Raw genomic sequence first — 25,280 nt, forward strand, 5'->3', positions numbered from 1 at the left:
AAGCAAAGCAAGTGCCTCCCAGTGACAAGGGGCTTGTGCTGGAGATCTGAGGGAACACCGGTGAGCCCCAAGGGTGATGGAGTTGGGGGCCTAGTATGAGGTGGCAGCATGAGCGGGATACCTGGCTGGGTAAGGGGTTGTCTCCTCATCTTATTGTCTCTGGGCTGCTTCCAGACATACTCCTAGATGGGGGTGGGAAGCAGGGAGCCAGGACCTGGCCTGAGGTCATGGCCAGACTGGAAATAATGCCTGCAGTGACACTGGGAGGCCATCCTCCAGGGCATTGGTCCATTTCAGGTCCGTACTGGATGCCAGGCCACCAGCCCCAGACCCTCAGGTCCTCTCTAACTTTCAAAGATGGCCGCAGTCACCCCTTTCCTCTGGAGCAGGAGGCTGCAGGGCAGAGCTGCTTTGGTATCTGGGCTGGGCTCTGAAGCTTAGAGTCTGGCGGCAATTGCCTGAGGCAGCATCCTGTGAGATTTCCAGAGGCACGCTCTCCTGGGCCAGGTTCCCAAGTGCAAACAACAGGACAAGAAGGGAGACCCAGGGGATGTTTGTGAAGGTGGGGGCGGGAGGCAGAAAGTTCTGGAAGGCCTGGAACACTTAGCATAGTTTTATAGGATTCCCATTGCCAGCACAGATGTGCCTTGAGGGCTTTTAGAAAGGATGACAAATGGGTTTTCTCTTACCTGCCAACTTTGATTGATTGGTAATGGCTGCCTGAAGAGGACCAGGAAGCCAAGTAAGCTCGGTGTGGTATTCAGTTGGTAGAGTCTGCCATGGGTGTGGAAATGGAGGGGGCAGCACTGCGGCAAATGTCTGCCATCCTCGGTGAGATAGCACTTGGCAGGGTGGCCACGATGGTCTTCATGGTCATGGGTATTTGTCGCCACCCAACCACACCCAAATCCTTTTCAGACAGCTTGAGGAAAGGGCAGTCCTCTTTCTTCCCTTGCCATCCTGAGCACCTGGCTCCCCTGCCTGCCCTTCTCCCCAGGCCTGGGCCGGTGTGGACTCCCTGTGAGCCAGCCTCAGCCCAAGCCCAAGCAGGCAGGCAGGCAGGAGGGCACAGTCCCCAGGGGGACAGGTGGACAGAGGCTAGGATTTGGCCTCTTCTCTACTTCCCCCAGCCGGCCAGCGTAGCCACTGCTGCAAAGAACATTGTCTACCGAGGGCCTGGCCTCACACACCTGCCTCTCCAGGGGTGTTAAGTCGCAGCCCTCTCCCAGGTGGCTTGGCCGGTGCCTGTTTGGCTTGAAGCGAGAAGAAGGGATGCCCTGCCCGGGCCCCTTCATGCTGACTGCCCCATGCTGGCCCTGAGGGCCCAGTGTGGGAGTCTGCTCCAGCCCAGGTGCTCTGGAACCATTTTCATTAGAAAGAAAGAACTGAGGGCCTCAGGGGCTCCTGGAGCTGGGTGCGAGTCCTGAGGGCACTGTGGGTGACCGAGTCCCCAGGCACCTCCAGAGCCTGGGCAGGTGGTCTGCCTCGGACACAGGCCTGAGCCCACAGTGATCCATGGCACAAGTTTAACCTGCCCAGCTCCCTGAGGCCCTGTCCCCTCCGGGCTGTTTATCATCCCTGCAGCTGGGGGGATTTATGTCCGCACACCAGTGCTTTCCCCATTACTAATGACCCCTCTGTTTTGCCAAGAACAAAGAGGCCTTCAGAGGTAAGTTATGGCTCCATTGCCATCAATTTGTTCTCTGCCTCTTATGGCCAAACTACGACCAAAGAAGGACAAGGTTTTTGCCCAGAGAGAACCTGGCACGGGCCCCATCGCTCCCTCAGCCTGTGCCTGCCCTGCCACTCACCAAGGGCATCACTTCCTCCAGGGCCTGACCTCTGGAGCTCTGCGGGCTCCTATCCCCAGTGGCCAGCCCAGTCTGTGGTCTGAGCAGACACCCTCCTCTACCAGATGGAGGTAGTCCTGCTTCAAGGGGCAGCTGCCCTGCAGAGCGCTGGACTTGGAGTCCAGAATTGTCAGTTTGAGGCCCAGCACCTCCACCTGCCACAGGGTATCCAGCCAAGGCGTTTGGCCCTCTTAACCCCATAATCCTCATTCATGGAATGGAGATAATAACTCCCGTGGCAGATGAGATGATGCCAGAGAGACTCTAAAGGGCCATAAAATATTAAGCATTATTGTCAAAGAAAGATCAAGACCAGAGGTCCTTGGGACTCCTAGTCATTCATTTTCTCCTTAATTCATTTAAGTATAGAGAAGTAAGTGGTTGAGAGTGCAGGCTTTAGGGCCGTGTCCAGGGTGGTGACTGCTAGCTGTGCTGGCCAATACGGTTGCCCGTGTGGCACTGGAGCACTTGAAATGTGGCCAGTCTGATTTGAGCTGTGCTGTAGAGATAACACACAGGATTTTGAAGACTTAGTATGAAAAACAGATTGTAAAATATCTCAGTAATGTCTTACATTGATGACATGTTGAAATGGTATACTCAATGTACTGGGTTAAAGATAACATACTATTAAATTTAACTTTACCTATTTATTTTTTCATTTAATGTGGCTACTAGAAATTTTCAAATAGCACATGTGGCTCGCATTTTATTTCAATGAGCAGCTCTAGTGCAGAGGTAGACGGCCTTGGCTTGCCTTCTACCACCGACCAGCTATGTAACCTTCTGAGTGTCAGTTTTCCAGTCTGTAAAGTGGAGGTAATAATAACCCACGTCTCACAGGGATGCTATGAGGATTCCGTGAGCTAAGACGTGTATGCACTTAGCAGAGCACCTGAATTTGTAGTAAGTCCTCAACAAATGGAGACTCCTACTATCCACCCACAGTGGATTGAGGGTCTTCTCTATGCGAATGTCCTGAGAGCTGGTGGGGCCCGAATCACTGTCTCAGCCTCAGGAACCTGCAGGCAGTCAGGGGGACAGGCTGCAATGCCTTGGTGGAACACTGTGGAGACCAGCAGGGGCTGTGCTGATAATTGTTAACATGGAACAATGGCTCCATGGGGGCTCCACTAGACTGTTCTTTCTACTTTTGTGTATATTCAAAAATATCCATCATAAAAAGTGAGAAAGAATGCGTGGGAGGGGGGCGCCTCCCCAGCCATCACTGGGAGGAGAGGCTCAACGAGGAGAGATCGTCTAAGCCAGCCCTGCCTGATGAGCAGGAACCAGCCGGGAAGTGTGGAGGGAGGTTCTGTTGCAGGCAGAGGAACAGCGAGTACCAAGATCCCAGAGCGTGCAGCCCGATCTTGGCGCTGCAGTAATTGAGCGTGGCTGAGCTCAGCACGTGAGGGAGGCCGTGGGAGAGGAGGCACGCAGGGTGTGGAATGCCCAGCCCAGGAGAACGCCAGGCCCTGGTCCTGAGGGCAGCGGGGAGCCAGGTCAGCAGGGGAGGGACGTGGTCGGGGTTGCATCATGCGAAGCTCACAGTGGGTTGGAGGAGGGCAGGTGGAAGCAAGCAGGTAAACGGGGAGGCATTTTCATTTTCCATAAATACTGGACTGATGAATTCTGTCATTTTACTCTCTCCTTCCTGTAATTGACACTAAACAAACCCCTCTCCAGTACCCGAAGGCCCTCACCACCCTGGGGTGTGAGGATTTGGTGAAGGAGCCCAAGCTAGCACTTTCCACCGCTTTCTGCATTACAGCGCCATCTCAGCCCAGACACCACTTTCCAGACTGAAGGGGCCTAACCTCTCTCATCATCCCTTTCCCTATCTGAGCCCTGCTTCCCTGGGCCTCCTGCAGTTCTGCAATATCCCCCAGGGTGAGGGGTGGGGAACCCCATTTGTTGGGTGCCTGCTGTGTGCCAGGCACTGCCTGGACGCGTTTACCCCTCACAGTAGTGTATGAGGGAGACATTATTACTCCACTTTATAGGCATGTAGAGCAAGACTCAGGGACTTTTATAGACTGACCAAGGGTCACAGCTACAAAGCAGAAGAGCCGGGATTTGAACCCAAGTCTCTTGGGTTTCAGAATATAGCCAATTTGCACGATGGCACTGGTTCTCCAAGTGTTGTCTCCAGATCAGCTTCACCGGGGAACTATATTAGTCATGAAAAAATTTTTACCCCACCCTAAACCTGAATTAGAAACTCCAGGGGTGGGGCCTAGGTGATGCTGATGTGGCTGGTCTGGGGACCACCCTTTGAGAAGCTCTGGTCTAGAAGAGCACGTGTCATCAGCAAGATAATATCACCCCCAAGGGGGCAAAAATTTATTCTGAGAGGTAAAAAATATCTTACTTCTTTTATGTATAAGGCACAGATATACATATGCTATATCTGTGGTATTAAAATTTCATGCAGCTTGGGGGAGCAGTTAGGAAAAATGTCTCAAATGGCTAGGGAGGTTGGAGGGACATGCGGTAATGAAACTCAGGTTGAGAAACACTGACCTAGAATGAAGAATAGGTGCACAGTATCAGGGCTGAAAGCCCTCAGTCCCAGCTTGAAAGGCAGTGGCCTCACCACTGGGTCACACTAGCGGACTTGCCCAGGTTGGTTAGTGAAGGACAAAGCACTCACTCGCCCCTCGCTGGATTTCACTTTCAATGCTACCAAGTGAGGCAGTTCCTTGAAAATACATTGAGCGCTTTGAAATGAAAGCTGTGTGTGTGTGTGTGTGTGTGTGTGTGTGTGTGTGTGTGTGTGTAGAGAGAGAGGAAGAATAAGCAGTCAGACTTGCCCAAGCCCACACCCCCACATATGCCAATAACTAAATCGGGCCCCTGGCCATGGCCTGGTGGGAGACAGCTATCACAGGAGACCATCATTTGAATCACTTCAAAGCCCTTGTGATTAAGCTGCTTGGCATGTTTCTCCCCCCAAGAAGTAAAAACTCAGGAAAAGCAGATCTGCTTTGGAAGTCTGAATTGCACACCAAAGCCCCTGGCTTGGAGTACACAGTGGGTGCCTGGAAGCCCCAGAAACCTCAGGGCATCTGGCCAGGCACAGTGGGGAACGGATGGAACCAAGAGGGAGCCAGGGAGGAGTCAGGGCAGGTCAGAGACAAGTGGTGGGGCCAGTTGGTGGAGGGCATACAAGGCAAAAGACATGGGTGCTTGAGCATGGCTGGGGGTGGGAGGGTCATCAGAAGATTTATCTCATAGGAGTTCTGGATGATCGGAACAGGAAGCACTGGAATGAGGGTGATCTGCTAACAGGTTACTGCATCAGTCTAGGGGAGGACTGGGGGTTGTTGTGAAGATGTACAGGAGGGAAGTCAGCAAGGTGATATAGTGAAAATAGATGGTGCAGGAAAAGGGGGAGACAAAGAAGCTTCTAACCTCTAAGTCTAGGTTTCTGGGGTCCTGGTGGTAGCCTAGGCAGAAAGGGACATATTCATAAGGAAAGCTGATCTGCTTACACCTATGACTACCACACTAGACCCGTGTCAGCACGTGTACCAGATCTCCCCCATCCCATACCAAGGCAGACATTGCTAATTCATCGCAGCACACTTTCCCACTGAGCCTGAATGGGCCTCCAAACCTCCATCAGCCACTGGTAGTTGATAGGCATTCTCTTGAGAGCTGGAATGAATGTGCCATCCAAGATTTATCCAGTTTGCATCCCATGGCTCTCTTCTTTCAACAGTATTTAGGGACAGTGCCTCTGACTTTTTAAAAATTTGATTAAACATATATTATTTCCAGTTCTCTCCCACCACATACCAAAACAACAACAATAGGTCACACTAACACTAAATTCCTCCTGATGAACCACGGGAGAGCCCGCACTTCATTCTCCCTGATCCTTCTCCCTACTCTCTTCAGGGGTATCTTCGCTCCTGCTACCCACACTCTTCTGTGCCCCACCTTTGTGATAAACCTGAGTCTTTGTTCTTCTCTCCTTTACTGAGGCCCTGCACGCTCTTTGTCAGTAGCTGTGCCTTGCCCCTTGCTTCTTTCCCATGAATCAAATTGGTCAGTGGACTTTGAAGAGGTTTCACCGCCATGGTCTGAGACCCTCCCTTTCTGCTTCTCCTCTTTCCCACACCCTCCTCATGGGCAGGAGTCTCTGACCCTTGCTCAGGACACTATAGAGCCTCCTGTGGGCCCCATGTACTGTGGGAGCACGCCCAGGACCTCCCACTTAGGCCCAAGCAGCACCTCGATTCCACCTCCACAGCTGGGCAGGGGATGGCCCTCAACTCAGCTCAGAACCCACTTCTCTCCAGGCCTGGAGTCTGGCAGACCAGTCGTGGCTGGAGGCTGCTTTCGGGGGCTGGGGCTCATTCTACTTCATGTCTAGTGGTTGCTTTGGTGGGAAGTTCTAGTCTGATTTCCCCAGGTCAACAGGTATTTGTCTTTTTAAAAATTTGGCTCATTTCTAGTTTTTCCTCATCGCTAAATAACTGCTTTTTATTGAACTGCTAGGGGCTTGAGATCCTTGGAGGGTTGTGAAATTAGCCGGCATTTGTTTTGCATTCTCTTTCTTTATCTTGGCACACTTCAGGCACACAGAACTGCTTTAGACATCGTCCTTGGCTCACAGTCAGCACTGGTCCACTTTGGTTTCATTATTAATTTTTAATAATATTGTGGACACCCGTGAACCCACCAACCAACCCAAGAGCTAAACCATCATGCATACCTCACATACCTGTGTTCCTCCTCCAGTCCATCCCTTGCCTCCCCATCCCATAGCTGTCTCTTTCAATCTTGCATTTTTTCATTCCTCTGCTTTTAAAAAATATTTTGTCACATTGCATATTGCTTGCACTTAGTTACCTTTGAACTTTATTTAAAAAGTATCATACACGGTCTCCTGGGACTTGTGTTTTCTCTTCAATATGATATATCCAAGATCCATCCATATTTTTTTTTGATGTGGATATTTTTTGTTCATTTTCATTACTCTGTATTACTTCATCATGTGAAACTATCACAGGTCATCCATTTTCTTGTCGAATGGTGTATACACTGATTTTTGTTATTACAAGACATGCTGCTCTAACATCTTGTATGTCTCTCTCTGAACTTGTGGGAGAGTTTGCCTTGGGCTACATACATCCTCTCTCACCCTCACCCTAACCCCAGTAGGCGGCTGGCCAGAGCCATTTTACAGATAAGGAAACTAGACCCACAGAGCTCACAAGACGTGCTTAGGGTCCCACAGCACATAAGTGGGGGACACAGGATTCAAACCCAGACCTTCGTGCTTCCAAAACCCACATTCTTTTTGCTATCTTTTACTATTCTGCCTGGGAAACCAAGTGATTCGTGTCAACCAGCTGGTCTGCGTGCTGGACTGGAATCCTAGGATTCATTCATTCAGTCATTCAGTTAACCAGTGGATATTAATTGAGTGCCTACTGTGTGCCAGGCTCCATGCCAGACCCCGGGGACCAACCGTGAAGGGAAAGTCGCTGTCACTGTACCCACAGAGCTCACATTCTAGTGAGGAAGAGATAACTAAACATCAGCAAAGGCAGTGTCTCCTGGCCATGTTAAGTATTGGGAAGGAAATACCAGCATGAGGAGAAGGTAACTGGGGCGAGGGGCCACTTAGGAAGGGGAGTCAGGAAGGCTGGACAAGGGGGACGTCAGCCGCCTACCTCAGCCTCCCCAGGCTGTGGGCTTGGGAGGGAATCTCGTCCTCCCACCTCAGAAAAGCTCTCAAATATCTTTGGGGAGCTTTGAACCTGCAATGAGCCCCTCTAAGCAGCTCAGATTCCCGGCTCCCTTTTTCATCTGACTCCCCGGATGACTGCTCAGCTTTCAAGGCAGCCCCCAGCCGGGGCTAATCTGAAATAAAAGTTTTTATTTATCTAGCTTGATACCTGGTGCAAGGTTAAATCATACAAGAGAAAAAGCAATAAAAGAGAAAGATTAAGTGTAAGGCGCCGTCTTAGGCATGCCCTTTTGCAATATGGTTACAAAGATATTAAGCCTGAAGTCACCCACAGCCTCACACTGCTGTTCCCTCGCCTCTCTGGGCTCTGCGCAGCCGAAACAGGAAGGAGGAGAAGAGGATGGGGTGGGGGCCACAGGAGGGAGACACCCTGGGGTGCCCTGCAGAGAGGGTGCGTGAAGCAGATGGAGTTCTAGTGGCTCAGCCCATCAGCCACATCCCGCCCCCACGCGGCTCTGATTCATGACTTCCTGGCAGAACAAAAATGTTGACATCTGCACCTACGTTCCTGTCAGCATCTCCATGTCATCAGCATTTATTGTGTGCCTGCTGTGAGCCAGGCACCCTGCAGAGAGAGTGGGAGAACTCTTAGTCACAGGCCCTTCTCACAGCCAGCCTGACTCAGGTCTCAGCTGACCTGGAGCAGGTTACTTGCACTGTCTGTGCCTCAGTCTCCTCATCTGTACAATGGGAATGTTAATAGGGTTTATCCAAAACATTATCGTCTGGTTGATGACAAGTGCATGCAAAAGATACTAGGGTTCCTCAGCACACAGGTGGTAATGGAGTCCCTAGAAAGGCAAATGTCACTGGCTCTTGCCTCTCCTCTCTGCCTGCGAAAACCTAAGACTACAGCTTTTGGTAAGATCCCCAAGCATTGCAGAGTCCCATATGGGCAGGGAGGGAGGCGGTTCCCATGTGCTGTCTAACTGACGTGGTCTTTTGCCCCTGATCCCTTGTGGGTGTCCCTTGCACAAAGCCAAGAGGGTAACTCACCTGGGCCGCTGCTGTCAACACCCTCCGTAGCCGCTGGAATGGCCCCGCATGCCCCGGACACTCCATGACCCTGGAGCCAAAGTGGATCGTGGGCAGAGACAGGGGCTGCTCCTCTCCCCTACCTGCAGCTGCACTCGGGCCCCACAGCATCCCTGCTGGGCCCCTCTGTACTCCATGACCCCCCCACCATATAAACAACTCCTCCTACTCCAGCCTTCAGTTCTCCTCTTGGTGGGGCCCAGACAGAGCCATGAGGATACCGTGACAGCCTCCGTACCCCCATCTCTCCTACAGAACCCATGTTTTAAAGCAATTTAAAATATGAAAGGAAAGGGAAGGGACCTTTCTTTTAGCCCACATATCAGACACTGTGCAGGCCCACCCACGAGTTCACCAGACAGGTCCAGTATTGGCCCTAGGGAGAACCCAGCTGCACAAGTAATTCATCATATAAGTCTGAAGCATGGCATGTATAACAAATGCTCCAGGAGGTCATGAAAGGGTTTGTCTTTGGGAAAGGCAGTCCTTGAGGGATGATTTAGAGAGACCATAAGGAAGGGGGCGTCACCAGTCACAGGGCAGGGTGTGAACACACATTTAGGGGACCTCCTATCCAGCCCTAACACCCTCTTCCAACATGAGACTCACATTGGGAGAGCTTTGAATGCCAGAGTAAGGGGTCACAATAACATAGTAATAGTAGCAAACACTTTGTGGATGCCTAGGACTAGATCTAAATGCTTCTGCATCAACTATTTAAATTCTCCTACTAACCCCATGAGGTAAGTACTATTATTGTCAGCCCGTTTTACAGATGAAGAAACTGAGGCCCAGCTGCCCAAAGTCACATGGCTGGTGGGAGGAAGAGCAGGTTGGCTCCAGAGCCCACACTCCTCCAGTGCCCCTGGCCTCCCCTCCCCTTCCCCCTGCCCTGAGCACCTGATGGGACTGCCGGGGTCTGGGAGTCACTGGATCTACCTGTGGGCTTGGCTGTCTTCCTGTGCCCCTGCAGCCCTCCCTCTGCCTCTCTGTCAGGTGCTCCTCCTGAGTCAATTAACTGGCTGCCCCATTCAAATATTTGACCAATATCCTGGAAACAGAGATTTCAGGGCAGATATTTTCAGACATTGATTGAAGTGAACAAACATTCTGACACAGAGGAATTTATTGCTCACATTTTCCTTCTGCTGGGCTGTGCTCCATTCCAGCGCCTTCAGAAGACATCTCTTTTGTGGGGGGCAGTGGGGTGGAGTCAGGCTGCCTCTGTTTTCTAGCTCACTGCCCCTCCCGCCCCCTCCTGCTGCCAGTGCAGGAAGATGCCCCACTCTGAAGGACCACATCAGTGAAAGCAGAAGCTGAAGGGCACTTCACAACAATGTCCAGCATAGCAAGGGTTATTTTAAAGGAGCCAGTGACTGATTTTTCTTCTTAATGATGGTCGGAGTCTTAAATGTCCAGAGAGCCATTTAGTTGGGACTTAGGGAGCACTTTGGAAAGGACGACTTGAGGTCCTGGGGTGCTGTCGGTCCTTTAGAAGTTTGTAGGGACAGAAGAGTTACAGCTTCATGACTCAGCAGATGCTTAGTGAGGAGGTCTTGGCGAGCCAGCCTCCCTTCTTGGTGGTCTTAAGGAGACAGGATCCAGAATGGACATTGGAAATGGAAAACCATTCTGTGAGAAGCTTAAGGATTTGCTGGGGAGGTAAACGTATGAAAAGTTGCTTGTCCATCCTTACAGCATTTGCTGAGGGACTCATGCTTGTCAGCAAGTCCTCTGGGAGATCAGAGAAGGCTGAGAGCGTTGGGGGCTGGGGCTGGGGCTGGGGCGAGGGCAGCAGCTTCACCCCAACTGACCGCTGATTCCCCAGAGAGATGATTTTAACTGACACACGGGTGGGGCGTGAAATAACATCGCATCACGCAGTGAGAGGGCTATTCCCTTCTCAATTCTCTTTTAGAATTTCTATTTCTGTCAGTACTGTCCAGGAGAAAGTCCAGTTGGGTACTCACATCTTTAACACCTCTCTACCACTTGGCTCGTCTCCCTATTTAACAGAAGGAGAGCAGGCTGGAGCCTTCAGATGCCAAGCTGATGCAGCTGAAATCTCACCACGTACGCTCATTTTCTCTATTTTACAATGACTATTTATGGCCAATGAACTGGTTCTCCATTTGTGAGATGCTTAGATAGATTCTTTTAGAATGATTATTTAAGGGAGAAACGGAATCAAATGAAAGAAAAATAGAAAATAATAATAATAGGAGTTGCATACACATATGGAAAAAGTTGGGAGGGTGGCATCCAAATGACTGAAGATTGGGCAGTCCTGACATCGGAGTAACTTGACCTGAACCTTTCCTTATCTGTGCAACGGGAAGGACGATGGAGCTCCCGGGGGTTCTGAGAGTTGTATTGATACATGTAAAGTGCTCAGAACAGCGCCCAACACCAGGCAGGAACTCAGGAAACACCAGCCCTCTATTGGATAGAATCGTGTAAATGATACCACCTTGGAAATGAGGGAGGACTAGAGCCCACAAGGCAGTATTATTGAGACTGAAGGGTGGGTGGGTTAGGTGGGGAGGAGGGCATCCCAAGCAGGTGGGACCAACTGGAGCAAAGCCTTTGAGGAAGGACTATTCATGAGATGTCTGAAAGGCAGCAGACAAGCCCACTGGGCTGTAGAGGAGGAAGGTGGAAGGTGATTTGAATGGTCTTACAGGTCAAGCTATGGAGTGTTGGTTGTTCCTTTTAGGGCACCTGTGGTTCCAAGAATTCAAGTATGCTTAGGAAGCTCAGAGAAAGGGGCCTTCTGTGAGGCTGTGGGGTTCCTATAGGAATCCGGGACAGACCCTCCTTGGAGTCAGGCCTTCCAGGATGAGGAACTGGGACAGAGCTTGAGCTCTCTCTCCTTTCTTACAGCATTTATGTTTGTTTCCTATGGCTTCAGTAACAAACTACCACAAGCTTAAGGGCTTAAAACAACAGATATGTTTTCTCTTATGATTCTGGAGGCCAGAGTCCAAAGAGATTTAGTTCCACAGGGCTAAAGTCAAGGTGTCAGCCAGGCTGGTTCCTTCTGGAGGTTCCAGTAGAGAATCCACCCCTTGCCTCCTCCAGTGGCTGGTGGCTGCCAGCATTCGTTGGCTTGTGGCTGGAACATTCCAATCTCTTTTTTCCTGGCCACATTGCCTTCTCCTCTTCTGTAGTCAGATCTCCCTCTGCTTCCCTCTTTAAGGACATCTGTGATTATTTGTAGGGTCCAGCCGATAATCTCCCCATATCAAGATGCTTAACTGAATCACAGTTGTAACTTCCCTTTTGTTACAAAGGTAACATTCAGAGGTTCCAGGGATTAGGACCTGGATGTCTGATGGCCATTATTTAGCCTACCACAGCATCTTTGCCCCTCTCTGAAAATTTGCCCCGCTCATGTCCCTCTTCTCCAATGGCTCCCTCATGGTCTTCCAGGATGGATCCATGCATCTACCTAGTCCATGATGGCTATATTGACCTCTCTCCATCATGGCTACTCTTGAAATGTCCTTTTGACTTCTGCCTCAGCTGTCAACCATCTCCATATTCTAGTTTTCCAGTTCCAAATTTCCTACAGGGGGTCAGATTGGCCAGCTCATCATCACAAGCAGCGTCCACAAGCCATAGGGACCTAGCAGCCTGAGATGGTGTCATCTGGAAGCTGGTACAGAAGAGGGCAGCAGGACAATGAGTGGGATGAGCCCCAAATCCATCTAGTACATTTTAAAAGATAGACGATAGCCCAATGGGACAGAATAGAGCTCTTAGAACCAGACCCACATATAAATATGGGAACTTTATATATGATGAAGATGGCACCACAAATCAATGAAGAAAAGATGACTTGTATAGTCGCTGGTGTTGGGAAAACTAACTCACTATATGGAGAAAAATAAAACGAGATCCCTACCATGCACTGTATACCAAGGTAGACTCCAGACGGATTAAAGACTTCAATGTGAAAGGTGAAATATAAAGCTCATAAAAGGAAACGTGAGGGTATATCTTTGTGACCTTGTAGTTGGAAAGGACTTCTTAACACCCAAGAACACATGCCATAAATGAAAAATTGATCATCAAAGGATTTCCAATTCCACTGAAATATATAGACAAAGTTAACAACAGATGACATGTGTGGAACAGATTTTTGCAACAATTAAAACCAACAAGGGACTAATATTTAGAACATATAAGGAATTCCTGCAAATCAATAGGAAAAAGTTGGTAAAGTCAATAGAAAAATAAGCAAAGTATATTCACAGAATGGGACACCCCAAAGATTAGTGGATATACGTATAGGTACCAAAACTGTCTAGAAATCAGAGAAATGCAGATGGCGGTTACAATGACCAATTTCTTCATACTCACATGGGCATATGGGCCAGGTCCTCCCTCTGCCTGTTTTTGTATGATCTACAAGCTAAGAATGGATTTTAAAGATGAGTATTTTTGCAGTTGATTTGATGGTAGTAAACACTATCTTTGAACTCCACTTAAGTAAAGTATTATCCTTTGCCCCAAAATTCCATTCTTCTTACTAGTAGACCAGTGTTACAAAAAATTGTGCTCAATTATTGTTATACTTCAAATTTCATCAAAAATTTTGTGGAAATTTGTTTTCTCTCGTTAAGTAAGTACCAACATAATGTCCTCAATTTTTCCTCTTGACCTGCAAGGTCTAAAACATTTACTATGGCCTTTTACAGAAAAGGTTTGCCAACCCCTACACTAAAGAATACTCTATATCAGTATGGAGGTTCCTTAAAAAACTAAAAATAGAACTACCATATGACCCAGCAATCCCACTACTGGGCATATACCCTGAGAAAACCATAATTCAAAAAGAGTCATGTACCACAATGTTCATTGCAGCTCTATTTACAATAGTCAGGACATGGAAGCAACCTAAGTGTCCATCAAGAGATGAATGGATAAAGAAGATGTTGCACATATATACAATGGAATATTACTCAGCCATAAAAAGAAATGAAATTGAGTTATTTGTAGTGAGGTGGATGGACCTAGAGTCTGTCATGCATAGTGAAGTAAGTCAGAAAGAGAAAAAAAATACCATATGCTAACACATATAAATGGAATCTAAAAAAAAAATGGTTCTGAAGAACCTAGGGGCAGGACAGGAATAAAGATGCACATGTAGAGAATGGACTTGAGGACACGGGGAGGGGGAAGGGTAAACTGGGACGAAGTGAGAGAGTGGCATGGACATATATACACTACCAAATGTAAAATAGATAACTAGTGGGAAGCAGCCACATAGCACAGGGAGATCAGCTTGGTGCTTTGTGTCCACCTAGAGGGGTGGGATAGGGAGGGTGGGAGGGAGACGCAAGAGGGAGGGGATATGGGGTTATATATATACATATAGCTGATTCACCTTGTTATACAGAAGAAATTAACACACCATTGTAAAGCAGTTATACTCCAATGAAGATGTTAAAAAAAAAAAAAAGAATACTCTGTATCAGTTTGAAGCCAGATACTATTAGATGAAATCACCATTTTTGTAGGTCAAAAATGGTCAAATGTCATCAGTTTCATAGGGTTCAACTTAATAGATGTACAGACAGCAAACTATTGTAGATAAATCTTTAAAACCTAGTGTTGAGTGATAAAAGAAATAGAATGGAACAGCATAATACCATGTCTGTAAGTTAAAAAAAAAATAGCCACAGTAGATATTTAACAATAATACATGCATATACAGAGACATTTAGCAAAGCACTGGATTGGTACTTCTTTGGAAGAAGAGAAGGAGTAGGATGGGAGGTAAAGGGGAAAACCCACCCAACTAATAATAACATTTACTAACATTTATCTGGTAATCACCACGTGCCTGGCACTGCTTTAAGCAGCTCATATATGAACTCATTTACTCCTCACAGCACCCCGATGATAAAGGTACTATCATTGTTGCCACTTTACTGATGAGGAAACTAAGCTCAGAGAGGTTAAGTAACTTGCCCAAGGCCACTGAGCTTGTAAACATCAGAGCCAGGATTTGGACCCAAGCAGTTTGGACTGCAGTTTTGGAGATCAAATCTGGAGTCCAATAAAATGGATATAGTTCAGAGGGATGTAGATGGACCCAACAGGTCTGAAGAAGCAAACTCCCCTTTTACCTAAACCCTACACCCATTCCATGCCCAGGAAATCTCTGCTGTTTCTTTCTCATCTTGCTTCTCTGGGACTCAAAGGACCTACCTCAGACACTGGCCATCCTACAGGCACAGTGGCCAAGGAGTTAGGAGGCACAGACCCTGTCCCTAAACTGACTCAACCTGGAGTGATGGGATGTGCCACCCACAGGACAAAATGACCGACTGGCTGCTCCCTGAGAAGTGGCTTCGGCATGAGTATGCTGAGGTAGCAGCTAAGGGCTTTGGATCTGATAGATCTGAGTTCAAATTCTAACTCCAAGTTCAACTGCCTGTGGGACCACAACAAATCACTTCTGTAAATTGACGTGCAAACCCCTGCCTAAAAGAGAAGGCAGTGCTTACTTAGCACAATGACTGGCACATAGTAAATGCTCAGTAAATTACTACTGTTCCCAAATTCATTCACATCACCTAGGAGAAGTGACTGCTTTTCACTGCACCTTCTTGAAAGAAGGGTACTTGGGAAGAGCAGAGAGGAGCCTGTGTCATCCCATTTACCTGATTAGTCTGCCTGTTCCACTGTTATCCATCTTTCTGTACTCTGCCCCTCCTTCAAACCTTATCTTCCCACTCACTGCCTCTGGAAGCCTTCCCTGACCACCCAGCTTGCCCCGTCTGCTGAACTGATGGGAGCAGGTTGGTCACTCCCTTTCCTTTTCTCATGGGAGGTTCATGCTCACCAATCAGATCAGCTTCCATTTGGTCTCTGACCCGTTGTCCCCCACCCTGTGCCCAGGACCGTGTCCCCTCTGGCCTATGGCTGCCTGGTTGGCTCGGGGTCCACAAGCATCTGCCTTCTTATCTTCATTCTCTTATTCCCCATCATGGTGATCATGGAATCCCCTGGAATCCACATGTCCACCAGGCCCCTAGGACATGAGCCTCTGAACCCTGGAAGCCTGCTTGGGCCCCATCCACATTCCCCTGGGAACCTAGAAAGCAGCCATCCTTTCCTAAGGGGCTCATGTGTGCCTGAGCAGCTGCCAGGGGCCTTCACCTAAGTAATCCATCCTCAGGATGACATTGCAAGGGAGGGATGGCCTTCCCATTTCACCCCATGAGACCATGGAAGCCGACCGGGTGTGGCCTGCCTGGGATTGCCCAAGTCACATGTGGCATGGCCACCCTTATCTCACATCCAGGACCTTTCTGCCACACCCCAGCCACCTCCACCCAGAGGTGACCATCTAACATCCATGTTTCTACCATGAAATCCATCCCCCTCCTTATTTTTCTGGGGAGCCAAAGGCTATACCAACCGCCTTTCCTCCGTGGCCCTTGTGACTCAGAACAGCTAATTGGGGCTTGGCTGGTGTTCAGCCTGGCCCTGGGCAGCCTCCCTGTGATTAGCACTGGTGTTCCTTGGCTCCAAGAGTGATGTCTTCTGCTTGGCTCCACTTGGGAGAGGAGGGAGGTTTGCACACAGTGTGGGCTCAGCAGGGAGAAGGGACCGGCCTGGGGGGAGAGCAGAAGACAGAAAGCCGCTGTGACCGCACTCCTCTTGCAGTGTAATGAGGATGTCAGTGGAATCTCTCCCAAGGATGTCATGCCAGGCCCTCTACAGAGGTTGTATCTTATGCTGACAACAAGCGCTATCAGTGTCCCCATTACACAGAGGAAACAGACTCAGAAAGGTTATGTAACATTTAAGGTCATGCTAGACCAAGAAATGGCAGGTCTATGTGAGTCTGAAGTCCACGTGCTTTCCATGGGCCACTGTGCCCAATTGGGTCTTCATGAGAACCCTGTCATGTACAGACCTTGCCTATGCTGTTCCCATTTTATGGGTGGGTAAACTGAGACCAAGAGAGTTCAAGAAACTCAAGGTCATATGGTTGGAGAAGTGGTAGACACTGAACTGGCTCCTGGTCCAGTCCTTATTCTGTCTACTGTACATAGAACTTTCCCATCCATGCTGGGAAGCCCCCCAATTCTGGGCAGTAGGAGTGTAACTAGGAGAGGAGAGGAGATAGTGTTGCCCTGGGCTGACATGAGAAACAGGTGGGAGGGGAGGCTGGGTTGTTGGAGGTCAAGAAGGCCCAAGCTGCGGAAAGTCTTGGAAGCAGGTAGACTTGGTGTGTTGGGCAGGAGGGAGAGATGTAGGGTCTTCCAGGAGGGGTGAAGTGCTGACCCGGTATCTTAAAGTGCCCCACTTGTGCAGCCCACCCCGTGGCCTGCCCCTCAGCCCAGGGCCCCCCACCCCCGCCCCACCCGCCACCGCCCAAGGCTCCCTCCCTCACCGGTTGGGGACATTTGGCCGCTGAGATCAGGTCTTTGTTTGAAGGACAGGTAATTAATCCCACAAAGTAATCCCAGCACACCCTGGCGGATTTATGGAGATCGCCTCTGTCCCAGGAACTCTGCCTTATCATCTTTCATTTCCCAGGCAAAGCGAGTGACTTGTTATATCACAGGCTTCATGCCAATAGGAATTTCATGTAGGGGTGTTCTCCAGGTGGAGGGAGATTGAGAACACGGGCCGGGGGCAAGAGCCTGTGGCGGTGCTGGGGTCAGGGAGGGAGGGGAGCAGAACAGGCACTATCGTGCTTTCGCCTGTCCCCTTGCCGGTCTCTGTCTTTCTCCCAACATCAGGGGCCCAGATACCGTCCAGTCCAACCCTCCCAAGTCACAGGTGAGAAAACCAAGGCCCAGAGCAGCAAGGGAGGGACCTGATTCCCAGGCTCGCTCTTTCAGCTACTCTGCCCTAGCTCTCCCCACCTGCCACTCCACACATGCCCTGCCCTGAAGCTGCCACAGGTGCAGGAAAATGTCACTCCATCACCGGGGGCAGCTCCTCAAAACCCCCACGATGGACCTTGGAGCCTGCCTCCCTAGGGGGCTTTTATGGTGAGGAAGGGAGCAGAGGTTGGCATTCCTGGCAGCTCACGCCCCAGGCGAAGAAGGGTCAGTAGAGCAAGGAATGGGGACCTGGTCCTGGAGGTCAGGGTAGTCGCTTCTGGTCTATCGGCTCTGCCTCTAGCTTGCTGGGCAGTGTGAAGGTCCTTGTCCCTTTTTGTAACACGAAGAGTTGGGGCTCATTGGATTATTCATAAATATTTATCCAACCCCTCTCATGCATCAGCTCTGGGGACACAGCCATGAACAAGAGAGATAAAGCTGTTGCCCTCACGGATCTTATAGTTTAGTGAGAAAGACAGGAAATAAACAATCAAACAGATGAATGCACAAGATCATTTTAGAGAGTGACAAGGGCTTACAAGAAAATAAAACAGGGGATGGAGGTATGATGGAGAATGAGCTGCAGCCACTTAGCTGGGGTGGTGACTTTTTTGATACGGTGACATTTGCGAGGGACCTGAGCAACAGTGGAGTTGACAACCACGTGGAGCTGTGCAGGAAGTGAGTTCCAGGCAGAGGAAACAGCATGTGCAAAGGCCCTGAGACAACAATAAGCTGTGTATATTTAAGAAACAGAAAACTGGAAAAAGAGGTTTGATGAGGCTTCAGTGTAGTGGAGAGTCGAGGATTAGGAGAAGAAAGTGTGGTCAGAGAGCTGGACAGGGGCTGATCATTTAGGGGCTTGCAGACCAGGCCGAGGAGTTGGGGTTATTCCATTTGCACTGGGAAGACACTGCAGTGGAGTAACTTGATCTGCATCAGGCTTTTGAAAGATGTGCTGGCTGGAGAATGGGCTGGAGAGGGGGCAAGAGGAGAAGCAGGGAGACCAGCTGGAAGCCCACTGGGGTGGCCAGGTGAAAGATAATCTGGAGGGTTCGTCATGCGAACCATCTCGGCTGCATCCATCTGTCTGTCCAGCCACTCACACCTCTTCCATACCACCCCAGCTTCTTTGGCAGCCCTTCTTCCTCGGGAGGGCCTGGTCACTGTTCTGAGCCCCCCGGGCCTCGCCTGCTCTTCCCTACCCCAGCTCATCCCTCCTGCATCTTCCCACAACTCTCTAGACAAAGCTCTCTCAGGGGCCGGCCTCAGAGCCGCTCTGCCCACACCCCCCACTGCATCCATGCTCCCCCACCCCACTCTCAGAGCAGGTGGGCAGGCTACAGGCACCCCAGAAGGGAAGGGAGGACCTTGTCACCGCCCAGAGAAGGGGGGACAGCGTGGCAGCATGCAGGACCGCCCTCGCCAACTTGGCAGCCCCTTGTCGACAGGAACCAAGCCTGATGGGGCTGGCTCCGTCCTGACGCTCACACCCAGCTCTCGGTAATTAAAGCCATAAGTCATCTTCGGACTGGGGAGCTGCAGGCTGGGGCTGCCACAGCTGGCATTGCTGGGAGGGAGAGTGGGCACATCTGGGCAGAGGTTGGAGGGGGCCGAAAGTCAAAGACTGCCCTCCGCCTGGCCTGGGATGAAGGGTGTTTGGGCTCTGAGGCTCTGCTTGGTGCCAGGGGCAGTGCCAGGAGCTTCCTTCACAAACAAGGGTTTACTTCCTCTTTTCCATGGGCCCTGAGAGCCTCAAGCTTGCAAAACATCCCCCCAAAATGCCATCTGTCTTCAGCTGGATCCTTTGCTTCCCCTCCCCTCCCCCAGAAGTATCCATTCACAGAGCTTGGAGTGGGGGCGGGTACCATAGGGTACCCATCCCTTCAGTTGTGCTGGGAGCATCCCAGAGAAACTACCCTCCTGCCAAGGAAGTAGGAGTCTATAGCCCAGGCTAGCCCCTCTAATCAAGAAGGACCCCAGGCCATGCATCCTGAGGGTGGCCCAGTGGGAAGTACCCTGAACTCTGACCTGTGGCCTTTCTATTTCAAAAAAGTGATCAAAGGCCTCGCACAGATTTTGGTGGCTGATCATCCTCCCTAGCTAAAAAGGCAAGGACATCTCTCTTTTTCCTGTTTCTTGCTTGCTCAGCAGAAGTTCCTGCCTGTCTGAGCCAAGGGAACGGAAATGTCTCGGGACACCCCTCCCTGTCTGGCTGGGCTCACTCATCAAGCATTCTGAACATCCACTTGGTGTGGCGCGTGGGACCAGGGCCTGGAGACATAATGAGACATCTGGGGCTGATGCTCATGCTGGGAGGATGAGGGCATTCTGGAAGCCAGGCTGCCAGGATGAAATGGTCACCCACCCCACTCACCCCACGCACCACACACACACACACACACACACACACACACACACACACACACACACACACACACACACACACACGTGCGCGCGCGCGCGTGCATGCGCCAGTCCAGGACCCCTGGCCTTCATCAGAGAAGCAGGGCCAGGATCACTGGCAAATGTGAAATATTAAATATTTAGAAAAGTACGGGGCTTCCCTGGTGGCGCAGTGGTTGAGAGTCCGCCTGCCAATGCAGGGGACGCGGGTTCGTGCCCCGGTCTGGGAAGGTCCCACATGCCACGGAGCGGCTGGGCCCGTGAGCCATGGCCGCTGACCGTGCGCGTCTGGAGCCTGTGCTCCGCAGCGGGGGAGGCCACGACAGTGAGAGGCCCGCATACCACAAAAAAAAAAAAAATAAAAAAAAAAATAAAAAAAAAAAAAAAGAAAAGTACGGAAACTGACATAACATGCCTCCATATATTCATCACCCAGATAACATTTGTTGACATTTTACCGTATTTACTTCTGATCTTTTTTTCTTCTTTTTGCTCTTAAGAAATGGAACTTGACAGGTATTGTTAAAAGGACCTTTTCTTTCATTTTCAGTGATCTCGGAGGCTGGGTCTCTGAGGAGCAAGGGTTAACACCTCTAACCCTAACATCAGCCTCAGAAATGGCCCCCAACTTGCATATGGTCTGTCATGGGTGACATTAAGGAATCATCAGCTTTGTTTCATGTGATAGTGGCATGTCTGTCTACATTTAAGTCCTTATCAGAGACATATACAGTATTTAAGAATGAACTGGAATTGGCTCTAATAACTCCAGTGCCGGGGGGAGGGGTGAGTTTAAAAGAAGGAAAATTGGCAAAATGTTGAAAATTGTTGACTCTGGGTGATGGGTACACAGGGCTTCGTTGTGCTCTTTTCTCTACATTTTCTATCTTTGAAATTTTCCATAGTAGGAAGTTTTTTTTTTTTTAAGTATGGTCCCAAAGCTGCTAGGGGACCCACCCCTGGTCTGGGATCCACATCCAACTGTGTCCTGGACGGGCCCCCAGACTTGAGCCAGACTTGAGGTTGACCCGTCTGGTGCCAGCTCTGCCTCTAACTTGCTGTGTGATGTTAGCCAAGTTACTCACCATCTCTGACCCTCAGTTCCGCAGGGGGAGAAGAAGTTTGAACCTGCTGGGCTCTAAAGCATCTTCCATCTCTGACACTGGACACATCTACCTTGCATGCTCAGAGAGCCTACTGGAGGGCAGTGGGTTTCCCATACCACTCCTCAAGAGAGCCTTTGCAAAAAGGATTCTGTAGCCAAATAAGTAGGAAAGACGCCGCATCACAACATCCTTGTCCTGGCAAGTTACAAGCCACATTAGCCCATTAAAGGCTCTCACAAGTCCTGCAGCGAAGATGCCTGTTCAGCATTTCCCAAATGTATTTGACCACAGAACTTTTAAAAAGTTGGCCTTTCCTATACCCCAGGCGTCAGAGTTCCCGGGGACACCCTCTGGGAAACCCCAACCTTCCAGTTTTCACAATAGGAGCTCCTGCCCTGAAGGATGAATTTGCCATTTTTTCATGATGATTCTGATTCATATTCAGTAGAACACAATATTTGTGTTCCACATTGTCAAGTGGGTTTTGTACTTAAGTAAATCTGTAGTTTTCCCCCCTGTCCCCCTCATCATTCCCTGATCAGAAACATCTGCTTTGATGTCACATTCTGAGTCACTGACCAGATGCTGGAAAACCCTCTGACATCAGGAAACTGGGCCTGGCACAATCTGGAGCTTTCCTGGTGGGGCCTTCTAGAAGCAATGATTCTAGGGAGGAGTAGGAGAGGAAACACAGGCTTTGCCATCAAATGCTGTAGGTTCAAATTTCAGCTCAACCACTTACCAGCCATGTGACTTGGGACAAATTTTTTTTACCTCTCACCTCAGTTTAGTAATCAATGAGGATTAAGCTGCAAAGGATGTGTCGAGTGCTGAGTTTCCTTCCTTCTCCAAAAGAATTTATATCAACTAATATTTACTGAGCACTTACTATGTGCTGAACTAAATAGATGCATTACCTGCTTTCGTCTTCCCATCAGCTCCATGAGACAACTATTACCCCTCCCCTTTAACAGCCAAGGAAACTAAAGCCCAGAGAGGGTAGGTAACTTGCCCACAGTCACACAGCTTATGAGGAATGATGCTGAGATTTTAGCCCGGGTCCTAGGCACTACAACATCTGCCCTTTTCAAAAAGATCTGACCCAGATGAAAAAAGATTGATCCTCTGAACACCTTACCTTACCTGCCTGGTCAGCGCTTATTGGTCTTCGGGTAACCCAGATGGTATGTCAGGCCGTGCATCCTTGGCTAAGCGCTTATAGACAACCATGGACTCCTAAAACTGAAAGAGTCTGTGGGGACTTCCAGGTTCCCTGAATCCCCAAGCCCCCAACCCCATCCCTCAGGGCCCCTTTTGGGGGTCGTGGGGGTGCCGAGTGTGCTGGACTCCAGCATATCCCCCTCATCTGCTTCAGCCAGGGCAGCTAGCTCTGGTTTTGGTTGTTTTATATCCTGGGATTCTGTGGAAGATTTTGTCTGATTAAAGGATTTGCTAGTAAAACAAAGAAATTTGAAAACCGCTGCCATAGAAAAGCCCCCTCTTTTTGAAACAGGAGAGGACCCTGAGGCCCAGAGAGGTAAAGTAACTTGCCCGGGATCACCAGCTATCCTCCTGAGCCCAGGCAGACCTCCCTCCTCTCTTCAGGACTCAGCAGGGACCAGATTGAGGGGGACTTCTCAGCCCTCAGGGAGCCCCTCAAGGTCAGTTGTCGGGGCCGCTTCTGCCAGTTGGTAGCCAGTTTCTATGAAGATAACTGTGTCTGAGGCTGGCTCCCTGAACCTCGTCCGACCACATCTATTTCTGGGCCGCAGAGCCCTGACGGAGCACAATTTGATTCATAAATTACCCAGCTCAAGGTGTGTGTGATGGGCTCTCCTTCCCAGATTTGAAAGTCATTCACTCCAGAACTTGCGGCACTTGGGGCCGAAGGAGGGGCAGCTGTGGGATCAGCACTCAGAGAAGGAAAGTGACAGGGGAGCTGAGGGGACGTGGGGATTCAGGGAGCATTGCTCTGTGCCAGCTCTGTGCTTGTCGTCTCATTGAATCCTCCCAGCCACCACAGGAGGCACCTTCTACTATTATCATCCCTATTTGGCAGGTGAGGACACTGAGGCTCATAGAGGTGAGGTCACTTGCCCAAAGTCACGTGGCTGGAAGTAGCAGAGCTAGGATTCGAACTCAGGGCTCTCCGATGCCGACATTTTTTCCCAGTCACGATGATGCCAAGACAAGGAACTGAACGAGCAGCGTTTAGAGGAAGAGGTTAGACCCTGGGTAATAGGATTGGAAGGGAAGGTTCAGGAGTGCCGAGCCTCCTCTTCCACCAAGTTCAGTGTGCACCGACAGCTGGCGTTGCACCCCACCCTGCCCCTCTTCGCCAGTCTTTCTTGTCTAACATCATTCAATTCCAGGCACTGCTTAGTTCCACCTGCCCCAGGCACCAGGTTCACTATCCTTGACACATACCCAGCATAGGCTCAGGACTTCACAGTTTGTAAAGCATTTTCTGGTCCCTTATCCCACTGAACCTCCAAATAGCCAAGTGAATAGGACAAGTATCCCCACCCCCGATGAGGAAACTGAGGCTCAGAGAGGACCACAAGCCCACAAGCGTGCATCTAGTCAGGTCCTTTATGAGTTCTTCAGTCAGCTTCTTTATATATATGCTTTGTCCTTCCCCCGGGGGTGGCCAGTCTTCCCCCTTAGATGGTGGGTTCCCTGGGGGCATTACCCATCACCTGCCCCCACCCCGTGCCTCATTAGAGAGGCCTTATAGTGTGGTAGGTGGTCTCTGGTGCCCCACTCCCCAAGAAGCTCCGTCCCCTGGGCCTGCCTTTCCCATGTCTCAGTGCTGGATCCGTGCAGGGGTGCTAGAGGAGGGGGTGATGGCCTCACCAGGATGACAGCACATACCCGCCTTCGTGCTTCCTTCTCCTTGGGCATCTGATCACTGTCCTCTTTGTTTTCTTAAGAAAACCCTCCTCCTTCCCCCCTCGCACTCCCGCTTTGGGACAAGGCCTTTCAGATCATCAAATATCAAACGCTTCTTATGAGCAGGCTGAGATGGCTTTATCAGAGCCTGTAAATCTCCCAGAGCCCTGACGCTCTCTTGAATGCCAAGCCTCAGGTGAATTATGTGGGCCAGTCTGGGGACCCAGTGCACCTCAGCGCCCACTGTTGGCCCAAGGAGGGGCTCCTGCTGAGGCTGGGCATGGGTGTTCTGGGCCCACCTGCCCGGGGTCCTGGAGGTAACCAGCCTCCAGTCAAGTGAGCAAGTCAGCCTTTTTTTCCTTTCTCCTCGCCTTGTTCTTCTCCTGGCCAGTCTCTGGCCCCCAGAGCCAAGGGAGCACCAGCCCCACCCAGGAGAGACCACGGCAGCTAGGAGGACCATTTGAGACCCAAAAGACCCAGGTTCTAATGCCAGCCTGGTCACTAAGTAACCAGGTGTTCTTGGACATGTCACTTCCCTAACTGAGCCTCAGTTAACTCATCTGATAGCAGTGCTGGCCTTGCAGGGTGTCTTGAGAATCCAGTGAGCTCAGAATTGCTATGCCAATGGGCAGAAGCATGCATCTTCCCTGTCTCTTGGGGGCAGCCTGGTGTGTGAACTAAGCCTCCAGGCTCTGGAGTTAGGCAGACCTGAATCCTGGTTCTGCCACTTACTGGTAGTGTGACTCTAGGCAAATCACTTAATTTCTCTGTGCCTTGATTTTCTCACCTGTAAAATGGGAATAACAATGATGATGATGATGGTGATGATGATGATGATGATGCCACCTGGCATGTGGAGTTGCCCTGACGAGTAATTGACCAATACATGGGAAGTGCTCAGAACCCACAGTAAGTGGCCCTGGTTACTGCTCCTTTACTCACTGCCATCACCCAGTCCATGCTATCATCACCAACAGGGCTTCCTGCCTCCAGGGCCTCCCCATGGCTGTGGACAAAAATCCAAACTACTTCCCCGGCATTCAGGGGTCCTACCTCCTGGCATCAGCCACTCCTGACACCACTTCGTGTGAACTCCACTTGTCTCACTGGCTCCCCACTTTGGAAGTGATTGTCCCCTCCAGCCCTTTGCTCAGAATGCCCTCCCCCTCTCCATACTGACCCAAATCCAGCCCTCTAAGGCCTGGTGGAGGATCCCCTGCCCCAGGCACCGTGAGCTTCCTCGCCTAGATCGATGCCACCCGGGTGCAGAGACCTTATCTTTTGCTGTTCAGACTCTCCAGTACCTTGCAAACTCCTCTTTGAGTAAATCCCTTCCTTCATCCGGCTGAGGTAGCAGTGACCATGGTGGGAA

At 50.2% G+C, this 25,280-nt stretch overlaps 1 protein-coding gene across 1 annotated transcript in view; it reads left to right on the top strand.

Annotated features, from left to right (window-relative positions):
- The window catches only part of LOC307057548 (cadherin-23-like), a gene marked incomplete at both ends in the record, with an annotated part of 199,415 nt that overhangs the window by 137,152 nt on the left and 36,983 nt on the right, over positions 1-25,280 (top strand). The gene's annotated exons all lie outside the window — the stretch shown is intronic.

Source organism: Hyperoodon ampullatus (assembly GCF_949752795.1).
Source record: "Hyperoodon ampullatus genome assembly, chromosome: 1".
NCBI classification, from domain to species: domain Eukaryota; kingdom Metazoa; phylum Chordata; class Mammalia; order Artiodactyla; family Ziphiidae; genus Hyperoodon; species Hyperoodon ampullatus.